The 16,041-nt window shown below is 39.4% G+C and overlaps 1 long non-coding RNA gene across 1 annotated transcript; it reads left to right on the top strand.

Annotated features, from left to right (window-relative positions):
• Positions 1 to 6,118: 6,118 nt before the first annotated feature.
• LOC149227715 (uncharacterized) lies at positions 6,119 to 6,693 on the top strand. Its single transcript, XR_016247157.1, has 2 exons — positions 6,119 to 6,218; positions 6,403 to 6,693. It is a non-coding gene; the product is annotated as an uncharacterized LOC149227715 (long non-coding RNA).
• Positions 6,694 to 16,041: the final 9,348 nt, after the last annotated feature.

The following is a 16,041-nucleotide window of genomic DNA, read 5'->3' as shown; positions in this document are numbered from 1 at the left end:
GATATTCCGACACATAGGATATAGTTAAGTTCAACTTGGTCTAGTATAGAGTTAGGTTAGAGTTAGGTAAAGTGTGTTTCTTTACCGTTGTACATTTTGTAACTTACAATCCGACGGTCACGATATGTAGTGATCCGACGGTTCACTCTCACCTCGGTATTACCGACACTTGATCCGTGGCTTGACACCCGATTGGTCCATGAGTTCTATTTAAAGCGCATGGAGGGTCATTGTTCGGGTAATCCGTGCATGAGAGAAGCTTATGTAAATTTTCATTCTTTGATTAATAAATTGTCTGTACCCACGTTGGGACAGGCCGTGGACTGTTTCCCTCCTTGCACTCTGAGGGTTTTAACCACGTCAAAAATACTGGTGTATTGATTTGAGATCTGGTTGTGAGCGGTGTCCTTTTGGTATTCTTCTGTGGAACTTACCCTGTCAATTCCTACATGGTATCAGAGCTATTTGAGGGCCGCGTCCGTTGGTGATCCAAATCTGAAGCCGGTAGAACTGCATGCGGCTGTCGTTTCCTAGATCTGCTGTTTCTGACTGCTTTCGGGCCGAGAGGACTGCTCTGTTGCATTCGGAGCATCTGTTTCAGTGAGGAACCCCTTTCGTTTCACGCGAAAAGGTTTCCGGTAGCCCTAGCTGCGTCATTTTTCAGATCGGGAGGTATACAGTGTTTTTTTTGCAGTTTACTGTCATTTTCTCTCTGCTTATTTCGGTTTCGGTTTATTTAACCTTTTTTTTTCCCGGATCTATACCTTTCATTTCTGCGTATGCTCTTTGCCCTGCGACTCTGTGCGATCTGGGCAAATCAGAAACAGAAAGAAAGGATTTTTCTCATGCGTATGCTCTTTTCCCTGCACCTTAGTGTGATCTCGGAAAATCAGAAACATTGAGGAAAATATTTAGTTTTTCGGCTAAAAGCTAACTTTGAGATTTTTTTTTAAATTTCTAGTTTTTTTGGCTAAAGCTAACTTCGAGCCGTAAGGTTCGTTTTTCTTTGGATATTCGTGTTGGGTTTTGTGTTTTGTGTTTTGTAGGGGAAAAGAGTCTTCCCAAGGCAAGCACGCAAATCGAGGCCCCCCCCCCCCCCCCCCCCCCCCCTCTCTCTCTCTCTCTCTCTCTCTCTCTCTCTCTCTCAAATATTTTGTATAGATCAATTGGTTCAAAGACCTTTTAAGAGAGTAGAGGTCTTGGGTTCAAGTCTCCATTTTGTGGGGGCGGATTTTTTCATTCCCGCACATTCGCGCACTTTGCCGGCAACGTCAACAAATTTTTTTCAAAAAGCCATAACTTCTTCATCCGGAAGCCTTTTTCAGAGCCGTTTTTTTTAAAACCGCCTATTTTTTCGAGATCTATCCATTGGACCACTTACTTTCAGCATCTTCAGCTTTAGTTGTTTTTCAAAAATGGAAAGTCCATGCCAAGTCATTCTTGACAGCACTAACTACTTCCAATGGGTAGCCTACATGGGAGATTTACTTAGAAGTAAAGGTCTCTTCAGAATAGCCACAGACCAAGAGAAGAAACCCAAAGATGAAGACAAGGCCGAAAAATGGGAAAATCGACAAGATCAAGCACGAGGCTTGATAGGAATGTCTGTTTCTCCTGATCTTAGATTCCACATTGCAGAAATTGAAACTCCTCATGAAGCATTAGAAAAACTTGCTAAAGTTTTTGGGATTAAAAATGAAATTAGATCCCATCAACTTGAAAATGAGCTGCTTACTTTGGATCCTAATAATTTTTCTTGCATTGAAGATTTCTTGTCAAAATTCAAGAACCTTAGATATCTCTTGGAAGGTGTTAAAGTTAAGAAAGATGATGGTAACCTTATTTATTCCATCCTCACTAAGTTAGGACCAGCCTACTCTGTGTTTGTTTCCACTTTCCATTCTACCAGGGAAGCTTTCATTTGTCAAGGCAAAGACTACAAGCCCCCTTCCTTTGACTCCTTTTGTGATTCCTTAATAAGAGAACAAGAAAAACTCTTACACCTTGGTCTTCTTAATCTTGGAAACTCTTCCACAAAAGCGTTAGCCGCCCAGCAGTATCCAAATTCAAAGAATCCTAAGAAGTCTTATCCTCAAAGGAATGGTCCTAAACCAACTCAGCCTCAAGATGAAAGATCATTTCAGCAATATGATAAGCCCAATAAAAACAAATGGAAGAAGACTGATAGACATTGTAACTTTTGTAATCGAGATGGCCACTTAGAATCTAAATGCTTTAAGAAGATGGAAGCCTTGGAAGCCGCAATGAAGAAACATAACATCCATCTGGAGCCTACTTCAACTTCAACTTCCGGAACGGCATTTTCTGCATGTCATCGTCAATCATCTCAGTCTGGTTATGCATTAAATGTATCTTCTTCTTCTTCTCATTCTCATGAGTGGCTCATTGATTCTGGAGCCTCTTGTCACATGGCCAAAAACGAAGCCATGTTTTCTTCTTTAAATGATTGTAACACCAAAAATATATATGTTGGTGATGATAGATCTCTTAATGTTGTAGGGACTGGAACTGTTCATCTAGACAATGGTCAGTTCAATGATGTATTATGTGTTCCAAACTTATCCTGCAACCTTCTATCTGTCTATCAGATAACTCATTCAGGTGAAGGTAAAATCGTTGAATTTTCACCTCATGATGTTGTAATCAAGGATCTAAAAGATCCTAAACAGATTCTAGCTACTGGTCTTGCTGATGATTCCAAAAGGTTGTATAAGTTTCACAACTTTGGGTCATCCCATCTTCCCTCAGTATTTGTTGCTCATAATGATGAAGTGAGCAAACTTTGGCATGAGCGGTATGGTCACTTAAACTATCGCTCCCTTCAGCATCTATGTAAAGAAAACATGGTGACAGGTCTTCCTATGGTATCTTGCAAAGATGGTGTTTGTTCCGGATGTGTACTCGGAAAACATCATCGGGACAGTTTTGACAAACGTGCCTCTTGGCACGCCTCAGCCCCTTTACAGCTTGTGCACAGTGATTTATGTGGTCCTCTTCCTGTTGCTTCTTTCTCTGGCTGCAAGTACTTCTTAACTTTCATTGATGATTTCTCTAGACGCACTTGGGTATACTTCTTAAAACTCAAGAGTGAAGTATTTACCACCTTTTTGGCCTTCAAAGCATTCGTTGAAAAACAATCTGGACATCAAATTCTTAAGCTAAGAACTGATAATGGTGGAGAATATGTTAAAAATGCATTCATCACCTTTTGCACCGAAAATGGAATTCAAATGCAACATACTGTTCCATACACTCCACAACAAAATGGTGTAGCTGAAAGGAAAAATCGCACTTTAAAGGAAATGGCTAATTGTATGCTGCAATCTAAAGGACTCAGTCTTAGTTTTTGGGCCGAAGCAATTAATTGTGCAAATTATATAATCAATCGCACTCCTACTAAGGTTCTAGAGAATATCACTCCAGAAGAAGCTTGGAGTTCCATTAAACCAGATGTAAGTCACTTTCGTGTGTTTGGAAGTGAAGCATGGGCCCATATTCCAGATGAAAAGCATAAAGCCTTAGAACCTAAGAGTGAGAAATGTACTTTTGTTGGATATTCTGAAAATGTAAAAGGCTATAGACTTATTCCATTTAAGTCCAAAAATGTTATCATTAGAAGAGATGTAAAATTTGATGAAAATAAATCGGCCTGCGAGCCTAGTCCGGCGGATGTGCCACCTCTTCCCATCTCTTCTATCTTTGAGAACATTTCTTCTTCTGATGATGAAAGCGAGGATGATAATCCTTCCCCACCTTCTCAGGATCCTCAACTTCCAAGATGGGTCCGTGCTACTCGGGATGCAGCAGGTGATCTTGCCGGTGATCCTACAGATCAGCGACGTACACGTTCTCAGTTTGAAAGAGCCTCTTCTTTACTGGCTCAAGCTCCAGTGAATCATGATCCTGACACTTTTGCAGAAGCTTCAGGCCATCCACAGTGGGAAACAGCTATGAATGAAGAATATCATTCATTGATGACAAATGATACATGGGATCTTGTTCCTCTACCAAAGGGACGCAAACTTGTTAGATGCAAATGGGTTTACAGAACCAAGTATGGACCAGATGGGAAAGTTGACAAACATAAAGCTCGTCTAGTTGCTAAGGGCTTTTCACAGGTTGAAGGCATTGACTACACTGAAACCTTCTCTCCAGTTGCCAAAATGAACTCTATCCGCCTTGTTCTTTCCCTTGCTGCCTCTTTAAAATGGGAAGTACATCAAATGGATGTTAAATCTGCCTTCTTGCATGGGGACTTGCAGGAAGAAATCTATATGGAACAACCCATTGGCTTCATACAAACAGACTCCAGCCTAGTTTGTCGCCTTAAGAAATCCCTTTATGGCCTCAAGCAAGCTCCTCGAGCTTGGTATGCCAAAATGGATAGCTTTCTTTTAGAATCTGGCTTTTCTAGGTGTCATTCTGACAATACTGTCTACACCAAGAAAGTGGGCAACTCTCTCATCATCCTTGTTCTTTATGTTGATGATCTTATTCTTACTGGTAGTGATCCCAACCTTATAAACCATGTGAAGTCCACCCTTAAAAAGAAATTTGAAATGACAGACTTAGGACACTTACACTATTTTCTCGGTCTTCAAGTCTTGCAATCCCAAGAGGGTATTTTCCTTTCCCAGTCCAAGTATGCTTGTGATATTCTTCGTCATTTTCACATGGAAGACTGTAAGCCAGCCCCTTCTCCCTTTCAGTCTGGAGTCAAACTTTTAGTCTCTTGTACTTCTCCTGAAGTTGATGCTACCTTATACCGTCAACTTGTCGGAAAACTCTTGTATTTAACCCATACTCGTCCTGATCTTTCCTTTGTTGTTGGCCTTGTTGCTCGTTTTATGCAAAACCCCCGTGAAAGTCATTGGAAAGCAGCTAAAAGAATACTTCGTTATGTTCGAGGTACAATACAGTTTGGGATTCATTACAGTGCCAAAGCAGCTCCTCTGTTAGTTGGTTTCACTGATTCTGATTGGGCTGGTGACCTTGATGATCGGAAGTCTACTGCCGGTTATGTCTTCACTCTTGGTTCAGGACCTATTACATGGGCTTGTAAGAAACAGGCTGCCATTTCTCTTTCGTCAGCAGAAGCAGAGTATCGTGGTGCCGTGGAAGCTAGTAAGGAAGCCTTGTGGCTTCGTCAGATCCTATCAGAGTTTGGCTTTGAGCAGCAGCATCCAACCACACTTTGGTGTGATAATCAAAGTGCCATTCAGCTATGCAAAGATCCAGTCCAGCATTAGCGCAGCAAACACATTGAACTACACATGCACTTCATCAGAAAGCTCATTCTTGACCATGTTCTTGAAGTGCAATATTGTCCAACGGATGATCAGGTTGCAGACATCTTCACAAAGGCTCTCACAGAGGCGAAGTTCACTAAACTTCGATATATGCTTGGAGTTCAGGAAGTTGTCACTAAGGGGGGATAGGCTCTAGTGCCTCCTTCCTTCTCCTATTGTGTCATATTTGTAAATCCTTCAATCCTATCCCAAGTTGTTCTTAAGGGGGGATGTTAGGATATTCCGACACATAGGATATAGTTAAGTTCAACTTGGTCTAGTATAGAGTTAGGTTAGAGTTAGGTAAAGTGTGTTTCTTTACCGTTGTACATTTTGTAACTTACAATCCGACGGTCACGATATGTAGTGATCCGACGGTTCACTCTCACCTCGGTATTACCGACACTTGATCCGTGGCTTGACACCCGATTGGTCCATGAGTTCTATTTAAAGCGCATGGAGGGTCATTGTTCGGGTAATCCGTGCATGAGAGAAGCTTATGTAAATTTTCATTCTTTGATTAATAAATTGTCTGTACCCACGTTGGGACAGGCCGTGGACTGTTTCCCTCCTTGCACTCTGAGGGTTTTAACCACGTCAAAAATACTGGTGTATTGATTTGAGATCTGGTTGTGAGCGGTGTCCTTTTGGTATTCTTCTGTGGAACTTACCCTGTCAATTCCTACAACCTACTCAGCAAAACATAAATAAGAATGCAAATTAATGAACGAGCAATTTATTTGGCGTTCGCCATTTTATTTCAAACTAAGTTACATGTACTATTTGCTTCATCATGTGTGCAAGGATATATTAAAAATGGGCTTCAACGAGAAGTTTATAAGAACATGGGATTACTATTTTGTGTACTCTGCAGCAGGATTTAAAACTCTTACCTTAGCAGATTATCAGGTATGCCTTTCTTGCAAAACCAGCACACTGTTGTTTGTCGTCTGCAGAAGCATAATTGCAACAATGCCATAATGTAAAACTTCCCAAACCAAACAAACATAAATAAATTTGTACTGTTGCAACTGTTATTTGAATACCTGTAAATTCTGAAATTTGTGCAAAAACTTGGGGGTGTTGGTAGCAGATGGTGTTCTCTCGACCTGGCAATGTTGCAGCTTTCAACGATCCATACTCCCCTATTGCATCAGTTCACAAATTGATGTGAATGGATTTGACATTATTTCATTTCAAGAACAAGAATATAACATATGAATCTCGTCAACTATTTACTTTGTCACTGGTTGTGATTTGACGTAAAATCACACCAATTAAACAAAAAATGGTAATATTTAATCTCGACAGTTAAATGACAATTGGTAATATTTGATGGCGACAATTGGAAAATCACATAATTATATGTGGAAACTAGCTCATGTTTCATGTTTCCTGACCATCACATAATTATATGTGGAAACTAGCTCATGTTTCATGTTTCCTTGGGTATTGGTACCATGAGTTGGTGAACGGCAGATCCTATTTCCACCTCCATAGCAAAGTTAATGCTATGGAGGTACCCCCTCTGACAGCCGCAGACAGCGTGGTTGACGTCATTCATCCTCGACCATGCATCATGGCCCGCATCCCTCTCCGGCATGGCATGCATCCCTCTCCGGCTGCCCAATCTGCCCTCGTGCTTCCCCACTAAACTGAATTGAAATGACTACTACGGTGTCTGACAGATCGGTGACTGTAGTGTACTTCACATCCACGCCTGCATATTAGTCGCGCTTCCTGTCATTTGAATTTTAAATTTGTTGTCCCGCCCTGTTCTGAAATCAGTTGTCCCGCCTACATATTAGTCGCGCTTCCTGTCATTTGAATTTTAAATTTGCTGTCCTGCCCTGTTCTGAAATCAGTTGTCCCGCCTGCATATTAGTCGCGCTTCCTGTCATTTGAATTTTAAATTTGCTGTCCCGCCCTGTTCTGAAATCAGTTGTCCCGCCTTTTTATCATATAATTGTTTTGATGCATGCTCTTTCATCTAAACGTCCCCTGATACCGCGGATGCGCTGAACAATATCATGGGCAGCATCTTTGGATGCAGGTTCGAATCAATATGCTCGTTGTGCCCGCCTGGTGCCGTTTGTGAGAGCTTTCATTAGCAATATCATCGAAGAGCACCGTCATGTAGAGCAGGCTAGGGAAACCAATGATCAATCTGATTTTGTTGATGTTCTACCGTCGTTACATGGAGAAGATAAGGTGGATGAGGATGATATGATCGTTGTTCTCTGGATCAGTATTCTCACACTCTCATCTCACTGGCTTGCTCAGAACTCTACTCATTCTTGAACCATCTGCCCGCCAGTAGCAGAAGCCCTCTTTTCTATATGTTTTGTTCATTCTCCTTCTCCTTTTCTGATGATGGAAAGAGAAGGGACGAATTAGATAATGGGGATGGGGTGGTCTTCACCTCTGATCTATGTTTGTTATTATTATTGATGGACCATATAAAAGCTGCTGGTAATACATATTTTATGTGTATGGATGGGGGTCACAATTCTTTCCAATGAATATCTACAGCAACAACCTGAAAGTTCTTATCAAGTGCATGAATATAGGAGAGGGACTTGTCCACAAGTTCCAGCGTCCCCCTCAATTACAGGACATTATGGTGATTAACTTATTTATATAGATGGGATGGAGTTGTGGTTTGAGTGGTTTGGAGAAGGCAAGTTGGTTCATTGGAATTTAGAAGGCGGTCAAATTGAATAAAGGAGTAAGTGAGAGCCGCTGATGAAATAAAACAAACAACCAATCCTTTCTCTCACCTTAAACATCTCCGAACACGGATGAGTGTCATAAAGAAAATTCTCGGACTTACTCAAAAGACTGAAGATACTGAATTAAAACACTGAAGCTGGTCATTGAGTACAACATTTTTTGTTTTTTATTATTGTGGGTGTTTTTTAGTCTATTTTTCATATGAAGTCGTGACCGAGACTGCTTTTATTCATTCAAATACGCCTTCAACAATCTTCCAATGACCAGGGAGGGGAGTATTATAATGAGTAGGCAATCTCTTATAAATCATTGATTCCAACATTATAATTACCATGGTTGTTTCAAAGTCCATATTTATTTAGATATGAGTCTTTCGTTTGGAAATAGGTGTCCAGCGTACTAATTTTTAAGATAAGCTTACATGTGTCTTCGGGATTGAAGATGGCCTAGTTAATACCTCATCGGTTGAAACATATTATGATTTCTTTTAAATGGAAAGGTTAAACTATAAATATTATATGTAATAAATAATCATTTATTTTTGGAATTTCAAATGATGTAGTTATTTTAAGAAAAAAATATATATATTAAAATTTATGTAATTTATAGTTACTTATTACAATAAATAGGTAGTGGAGTTGTGATGGCCACATTATCAACTCAAGTTCACGGATGATAGAGAGTCATTATAACATGGGATGACCAACCATCAAACCAGACTTTGTGTCGAACTCATCTTAAATGTTGATTAGAGAAATATTATGGAATCATAAGGATTGAGATTAAATCTCATCTATTTAATTTTAAAATATTTGATGAATCGCTAATTTAGATAAGTATGACTATACCATATAATAATATGTCCTTAATAATGTATGGGGTGTTTTGTAAATGGATAATTATGAAATAAAAATGCCATATAAAGCAATATTGGATTGTCATACTTAATTCAATATTATTATGAATTTAAAATATTTGTTGGTGTTTCAATTTATATTGATATGTAGGGTTTTTGTTTTGTGAATTAATAATTATAAAATGAAACAATATATATTTTTAAAGCATTTTTTACCTTATGTATATAGCTAGTTAAGGGATACATCTTTGGATGCAAGTGAGAATGACCTTTCTTCTCTTCAACAATTGGTTTCGATGGGTACATTTTTGGATTTTTTAGACAACAACCTTCCTCAATCTAATTAATTTTCATGTTCTTATGCACTTTTCTTAGCAGAGCTTAAAAATGGATACGGTCAAATATGAAAAGAACATTAATTTTTGACTAAATTTATGAAACATATATATAAAAAAATTATATATATATATATGGAAGCTTCGAGTTGATGTGAATAACCTCATTTGATTAGGGTTCTGAAACTGGTTTTGATTAGGTTGGATTTGCAATGAATACGGTTTCAGCAAACTCTGTTGTAGCTTTGATGGCTCCCCCGCGAGGGGCCGGTGAGGGCCCCTCATTTAAATCTGTGGTAATTATTTGTTCTTCATAGTTAAATCCAAAATACCTGACTCCAAAACACTTAGCACCACAGTCTAGACCTTCTGCAAATGCAGGGTTAAGCCAACGACTTGCGAACAATTCGCAGCCAGAGCAAACGATTAAGACGGCGTCAAACTCATGCTATTTTCATCCTCAAAAGAAAGACATGCCCACTCTGGAAATTCCCATAGCTAAACTGGGATAATATATAGAACGAATGAAAGAACATGCATTAATCTGGAAGTTCATTGGCCCCTGGCCCACTAAGAATACTTTGCTCAAATAGCTTCAAAAGAACTAGGTCATCAAGGTGGATGTTGAGCTTAAGTTATGCACAAGAGGCTTTTTCCCAACAATATTTAATAACATGGAGGATAGAGACAAAATTATGTAGGGAGGTCCCTATTTTATGAACACAACGAGACACTTTTCGAAACCCTAGTACCTCCCTTTGATCCCAAAAAGGGAGACTTCTGTTCTCACCCGGTATGGATCAGGTTATATTATCTTCCATATGAGTACTGGGATCCGAATATTTTGGCTCACATCAACAATAAAATCGGAAAATTCATCATGATATCCGATATTATAAAGGTTAGGCGCTATACCTCCTATGCAAGATTATGCGTTTATATGGACCTCACAAAACCCCTCCTTGCTTGCATTCATTTCAGCTATGAGGACGTTATCTAGAGCGACTTTGAGAAAATCCCATTCCCCACCACTGCCATGACTATGGTCACTTTTTTAAGGATTGCCCCAAAAATCCCTCCCCAACAAAAGGGGATAAAATCAACACAACCTCCCACTCAGGTGGAGATGGATTCAAAACAGTCTCAAGTCACAAGAGAACAACCAAGAAAGAAGGTGAATCATCAAATCCCTTAGGCACATAGAGTGGCAACAAATTTTCCCTCCTCCAATTCAATCCAGGTTCAAATCAAACCTCGAACCAACCCCAAGAGGAGACAACAAATCTTGTAGCATTCCTAAAGCATCACTTGCTTCGACAAGTCCTCCCCATAACAACGATGTTTCGTCAGAAGAAATACCTTCTCCCATGTAGGAAGAAGACCTTCAAGATCCATAGCTCAAGGAAGTGGACCTGCAACAAATAACTGAATAATGGCAGCGTAAAGATCCATCATCCATTCCTGAAGACCATATCCAATTAGTGGCAAAAGCTTATTTCAGACATCAATATGTGCTCCTACAAAAAGCCAATTCCTTAGGTAACATTCCTTCCCCTATTCATCTTTCTCTTTGCAAGGAATAAAGAACAACACTCCTCAAGAATTCCCCTCAGCCCTCAAAGAGCCTAAGAAGAAGGGAAGGAAAACCAACAACTAACTCTTGCAAGATCTAGGACAATTTCTTGTTAATTCAGGGCAAGTAGCCCCAATGAAAACCCCTTTCCCTCCCCTACCCTTGTCTTAATGATCAAGATCATCTCATGGAATGTGCGAGGAATGAATGAAAAATCTAAATGTCGAATCCTAAAAAACCATATAACCATGCATTAACCTGACATTCTTCTCTTATAGAAGACCAAATTTTCTCACCCAACACTCACTCAAATAATATCCTACCTATGGAAATATTGCAAATTCCTTTCTCAATGTGCTTCCAGGTCCTTTGGAGGCCTGTCCATTTTTTGGAACCCATCCACAGTCCACATCAGAGTCTCCTTTTCCCTCTCGAGAATTCTCACTGTTGCTTTTCAACCTATCGACTCCTCTCATTTGAGATTTCTTTCCAATGTCTATGGGCCTACTCTTGCCCAAGACAAAATACTATTCATCTACAATCTCATTGTTTTCCATCGTATCGTTTCTCCCGCACCGTGGATCATGGCTGGAGACTTCAACATAATTCGATCCCTTAATGAAAAAAAGGGGGTGGGGAATCAGGAAGCTTGACAATGTCTCAGACTCCTTCAATGCTTTTATTGACAACTGCAACAAGATAGACATTGAAAATACAAATGGTACATTCACCTGGAACAATAGGAGGGGAGGAATTCATCAAGTTGCTTGAAGATTATATAGATTCTTAACCTCTAAAGCTCTATTTTGTCAAGATTTCCACTCAATACGTCGATCATCCCAAGTTTTAGCTCTGATCACTGGCCTATTTCTATGTATACAAACTGGTCGTCATCCCTAAAAAATAAGTCATTTCGCTTTGAGGCCTTCTGGCCCAAACATCAAGACTTCCTCTCCAAAATGGTAGATTGGTGGTCTGTCTCTACATTCATCATAGGGAAAGACATGTTCTAGTTCTAGAAAAGATTAAAATTTGTGAAACAAAAGATCAATGAATGAAAAAGAATAGACTTTGGTAACATCCTTTGAGACAAACTATCTCTGGAGACCAAAATCAAAGAGTTCCAGTAGCACGTCATCTCATCAGGAAGCACTCTCGAGCTACGAGAAGTAGAGAGTACCCTTTGAAATAAACTTTAGGAATTCTTAACCCAAGAGGAAATCTTATACAGGCAAAAATCGAGGATCAAATGGCTAAGAAATGGCGAGAAAATTCTTCCATGTTTCCATGGTAAACTACATGCACCAAAAACAAATCCATAGGCTGCGAGATCACAACAACGAGTTCGTGGAGGACCAAAATGATATGTCCAATCTATTATCCAATCATTTTAAGGATCTCTTAATATAGCCAAATGGACACATATTGTCCTCTATATGAAAGATCACTCAACATATCCCCAAGCTCATATCATATGAAAAAAATGCAACACCTCTAAGGCCCATCTCCACGCAAGAAGTCGAAGCAATTGTTATGAGAAAGCCAAGGAAAGAGGCTCCCAGATTGGACAGATTCGCAGTTGATTTCTTCCAATTTTGTTGGCCTCTCCTTGTTCATGACATATGGTGGTTTGTTGAAGACTCCAAAACCTCAACCTCCCTTATTTTGGCATTTGACTCCACTTTCATTACACTCATGCCCAGATATGGTAAGGACTCCTCCCTATCAAACTTCATACTTATTTCTCTTTGCAACGTCATCTACAAAATTATCTCCAAAACCATTGCCAACCGTCTCAAGCCCTTCCTCCCTCGCATCATCTCTTCGGAGAAAACAAGTTATGTGGAAAGGAGGAAAATTTTGGATATCATTACTATTATACAAGAACATTTACACTCTCTTCGAGCAGACAAACATCTAGGTATGATCCTCAAACTGGACATGTCAAAGGCTTTTAGAAAATTAAGTTTGAAATACATATATCATGTTCTTAGAGCCTTTGGTTTTCATGAAATTTGGATCGCTTGGATTATGTCACTCATCTCCAAGGCTTTCTTCTCAATTCTAGTCAACAACTCTCCCTCCCCCACCTTTTCCTACTCGCGAGGGATAAGGCAAGGAGATACACACTCTCCATATACATTTATCCTTGTTGCTAAAGGCTTAATCCATGCCATCAAGCACACTCTCTCATGCGATAGGATCAAAGGCCTTCCCCTAGGCTCTCAAGATCAAAATAATTCCCACCAACAATTTGTTGACAACACACTCTTAATGGGTCGCCCCACTATCGTTGAAGCCAAAGAATTTAGGGAGATCCTTGATACTTTCACAGCTGCATCAGGCACTGATATTAAAATGGGGAAATCTAAAATTTTCTTCTTCAATACTCCCCATGCAATCCAAATGCATATCTCCAAATCCTTGCACTTTCATAATATCTCCCTTCCAACCAAATATCTCAGCACACCTGTTACCCTAAACCCTCATTCTATCTAGGAAAAACTCTTTTTGAAATTAGAAGTCAATTTCTCCTCCGGGACCTTCAGAGCCATGAACATTTCCAATTGTTTTATCCTTCTCAAGTCAGTGTTGCAATCTATGTCCTCCTATTTGATGTCTATATTAGCTACTCCCAAATCCATTCTAGGAAAAATAAGAAATATTTAGTGCTCATTCCTATGGGGAGGAGCCTCTCTCGAAAGAAAATGGGCCCTGGTCTCTTGGGAGAAACTTGGTTTGCCTAAAGCAAAGGGAGATCTCGATTTAAGAGATCTGGAAATTCTAAGCAAGGTCTTTAGTGAAAAAATATGGTGGCACTCACTAAATCTAACTTCCTTATGGAGTAAAATGTGGACAAACAACTATTCTCATGGTGTCACAGACTCATAGTGATTCTGAATGGTAGCTTTCCCTCATGGCTCCCACATATAGAACGCTTATAGTCACAACAAAGCTATAATTCAAGAGCACTTCTTCTGGGAAGTAAGAGATGGGGGATAAACTTGTTAGAAAATTATATATTACAAAGAAATGGAACATATAAAATATATTGCATAAATATAAAAATAGAAAACACATAAAACAAGAGAGACACAGATATACGTGGTTCACCCAATTTGGGTTGCGTCCACGAAGAAACAACCAGTCCTTCCTTTTATATTATCCAGGGAACTGAAGAGATACAACCTACAGTAGGTCTGATGTAATTCCCTCTTCTCTCTCGCTCAATCTCCTCTCTCTTTCTCACTCAAAATACAGATCTGCATAGACATAATACAATTCCCTCATATATAGCGAGGGGTTTTCTTCTAGGGAAAAAAACCCTAAATTAAACATAACTTCCACCATGAGATCTCCGCCTAATGAATGACCCAGATTGACTACAAAATTACAACATTTTACAAGGCAATTTTACATTTATTTTTAGCTTTGGGGGTGTCGCCCCCCTGGATCCCCCTTGCAGCGCAAATATTATGGGCGGAATTCTTGCCACATTATGAACTCAGGTCCAATGTGGTGATACCTCTGAATAAAGAAGATAATCAGGCTCCACACCCAACACAACTCTATTCTAAAATGATTCCTAGAATCAATGGTTGTGCCTCTCTGTGAAAATTCTTACTCTAAAGGAACCCCTACTACAACAAATCTGAGTCTACTTCACCTACTTGATTTTTAAATTACATTCATCAAGTTATTCTTCTGAATACTTGAGAAAATTACTTCTAAAACCTACACTAATTTTATATTTGATCTCACGAAACAGAAAACAAAGCCAAGAACAAGATACATAGGATACACTTATTTTTGGACACAATAGTCCCTCGAAAAACCTAATGTGGGAAAACCGATGCAGTAGTTCTAAGGGTTTATTATTATGTAGGAGAAATATCTGAACACAAATATAGGATGCTCATCTAGCAATCCTTTACAAAGAAAATAGTAGCAAAAAATTTGAGCAAGTTTTACTTCACTTCACCGAGCAGAATTCTGACTGATTTGGCACAAAACTGGCTAACTCTAGCTTTTTCTATGTTCACTCTACATCATCTCTGCATCACCTTCTCTGCCCTCTGTGTTATCTCTCCTGAAAGTTTCGATAGTTATGGCAATTCCCTGTAGTTTCGATTGTTCCGACAGTTCTGGATTCTGCGTGACAAGTAGCTTTTCTGTGTCATCTCTCCCGGCTACTGTGCTGCCTATGCATCAACTTTCCTGGATGTTCTGGAAGTTCCTGACAGTTCCGGTAGTTTTAGTTGTTCCGACAGCTTTGGATTCTATGTGACAGATAACTGTTCTGCGTCAGCTCTCCTAACTTTTACGCTACCTCTCTGCAATCTCTCTCCACCTCTCTATCAGTATTCTCGAGAATGTACTTCTACCAGATTCTCACTGCCCCTCTACTGCAAGATCTCCCTAATCGATTTTCGTCTTGAGAACTTCCCACCTCAGAAAATCAATTTCCTCAATCTCTTTGTGTGTGTTTCCAAATGATCCCCAAGCCTCCCTTTTATACTTTTCCTGTTGGGTCTTCAACGACTGAGATTGAGTCTCTAATCAATGGCTAAGATTAAAACATGACTTGATCCACCTTCTAGATCATTCCCACCCATATTTTGATTAATACCCTTTAATATTTTAATTTCCCTATGTTTAGACGTAAGAACTCCATTAAAAATATTAATTATTTTAATAAAATACAATCCGGGTGGAATCTCACCAAACAGTTTCTGGGTTCTTTAGAAATCATGTGCCTTAGCCTCTCCACCAATTTTCAAGGCTAGAAAACTTTCGATGCTACCAAAAAATAACACTCTCTCTTAGCGAGGAAAATGCTCTAGCAATAATGTCCACCTACATGCTGCTTTGTTTCTGAAGCACCTCTTTTTCTACACTGCTATTGCCACCAACACTATGTTGTTGCTCCTACTATACTGCTACCCATGACACTACCACTACTACATTTGCACTACAACTCCCTCTCAAACGTTGCATCTGCTATGATGCTAGCACTTCCACTGCTAACATTGCATCCATACTGCAACTCAGTTGCTGAGAGAAGCAACTGAAAAAACATCCAAAAATAACTGAACTTAACTATGTTCAACATAATACCATGAATTTTGGAATATGACTACTCTAGTCTCTGACCCTTTGAATCTTCTACGCTGATGCTAACTTCTGCTTTGTGTCATCTTCATTGTTGCCAACCGTGATCTCTGCTGATTGGTA

This window comes from Pinus tabuliformis, chromosome J, assembly GCF_031772625.1.
Source record: "Pinus tabuliformis cultivar Carrire ecotype Pingquan chromosome J, CPIR1, whole genome shotgun sequence".
NCBI lineage: Eukaryota > Viridiplantae > Streptophyta > Pinopsida > Pinales > Pinaceae > Pinus > Pinus tabuliformis.
Note: the sequence above shows the minus strand (reverse complement) of the source record. Positions and strands in the feature narration are given on the sequence as shown.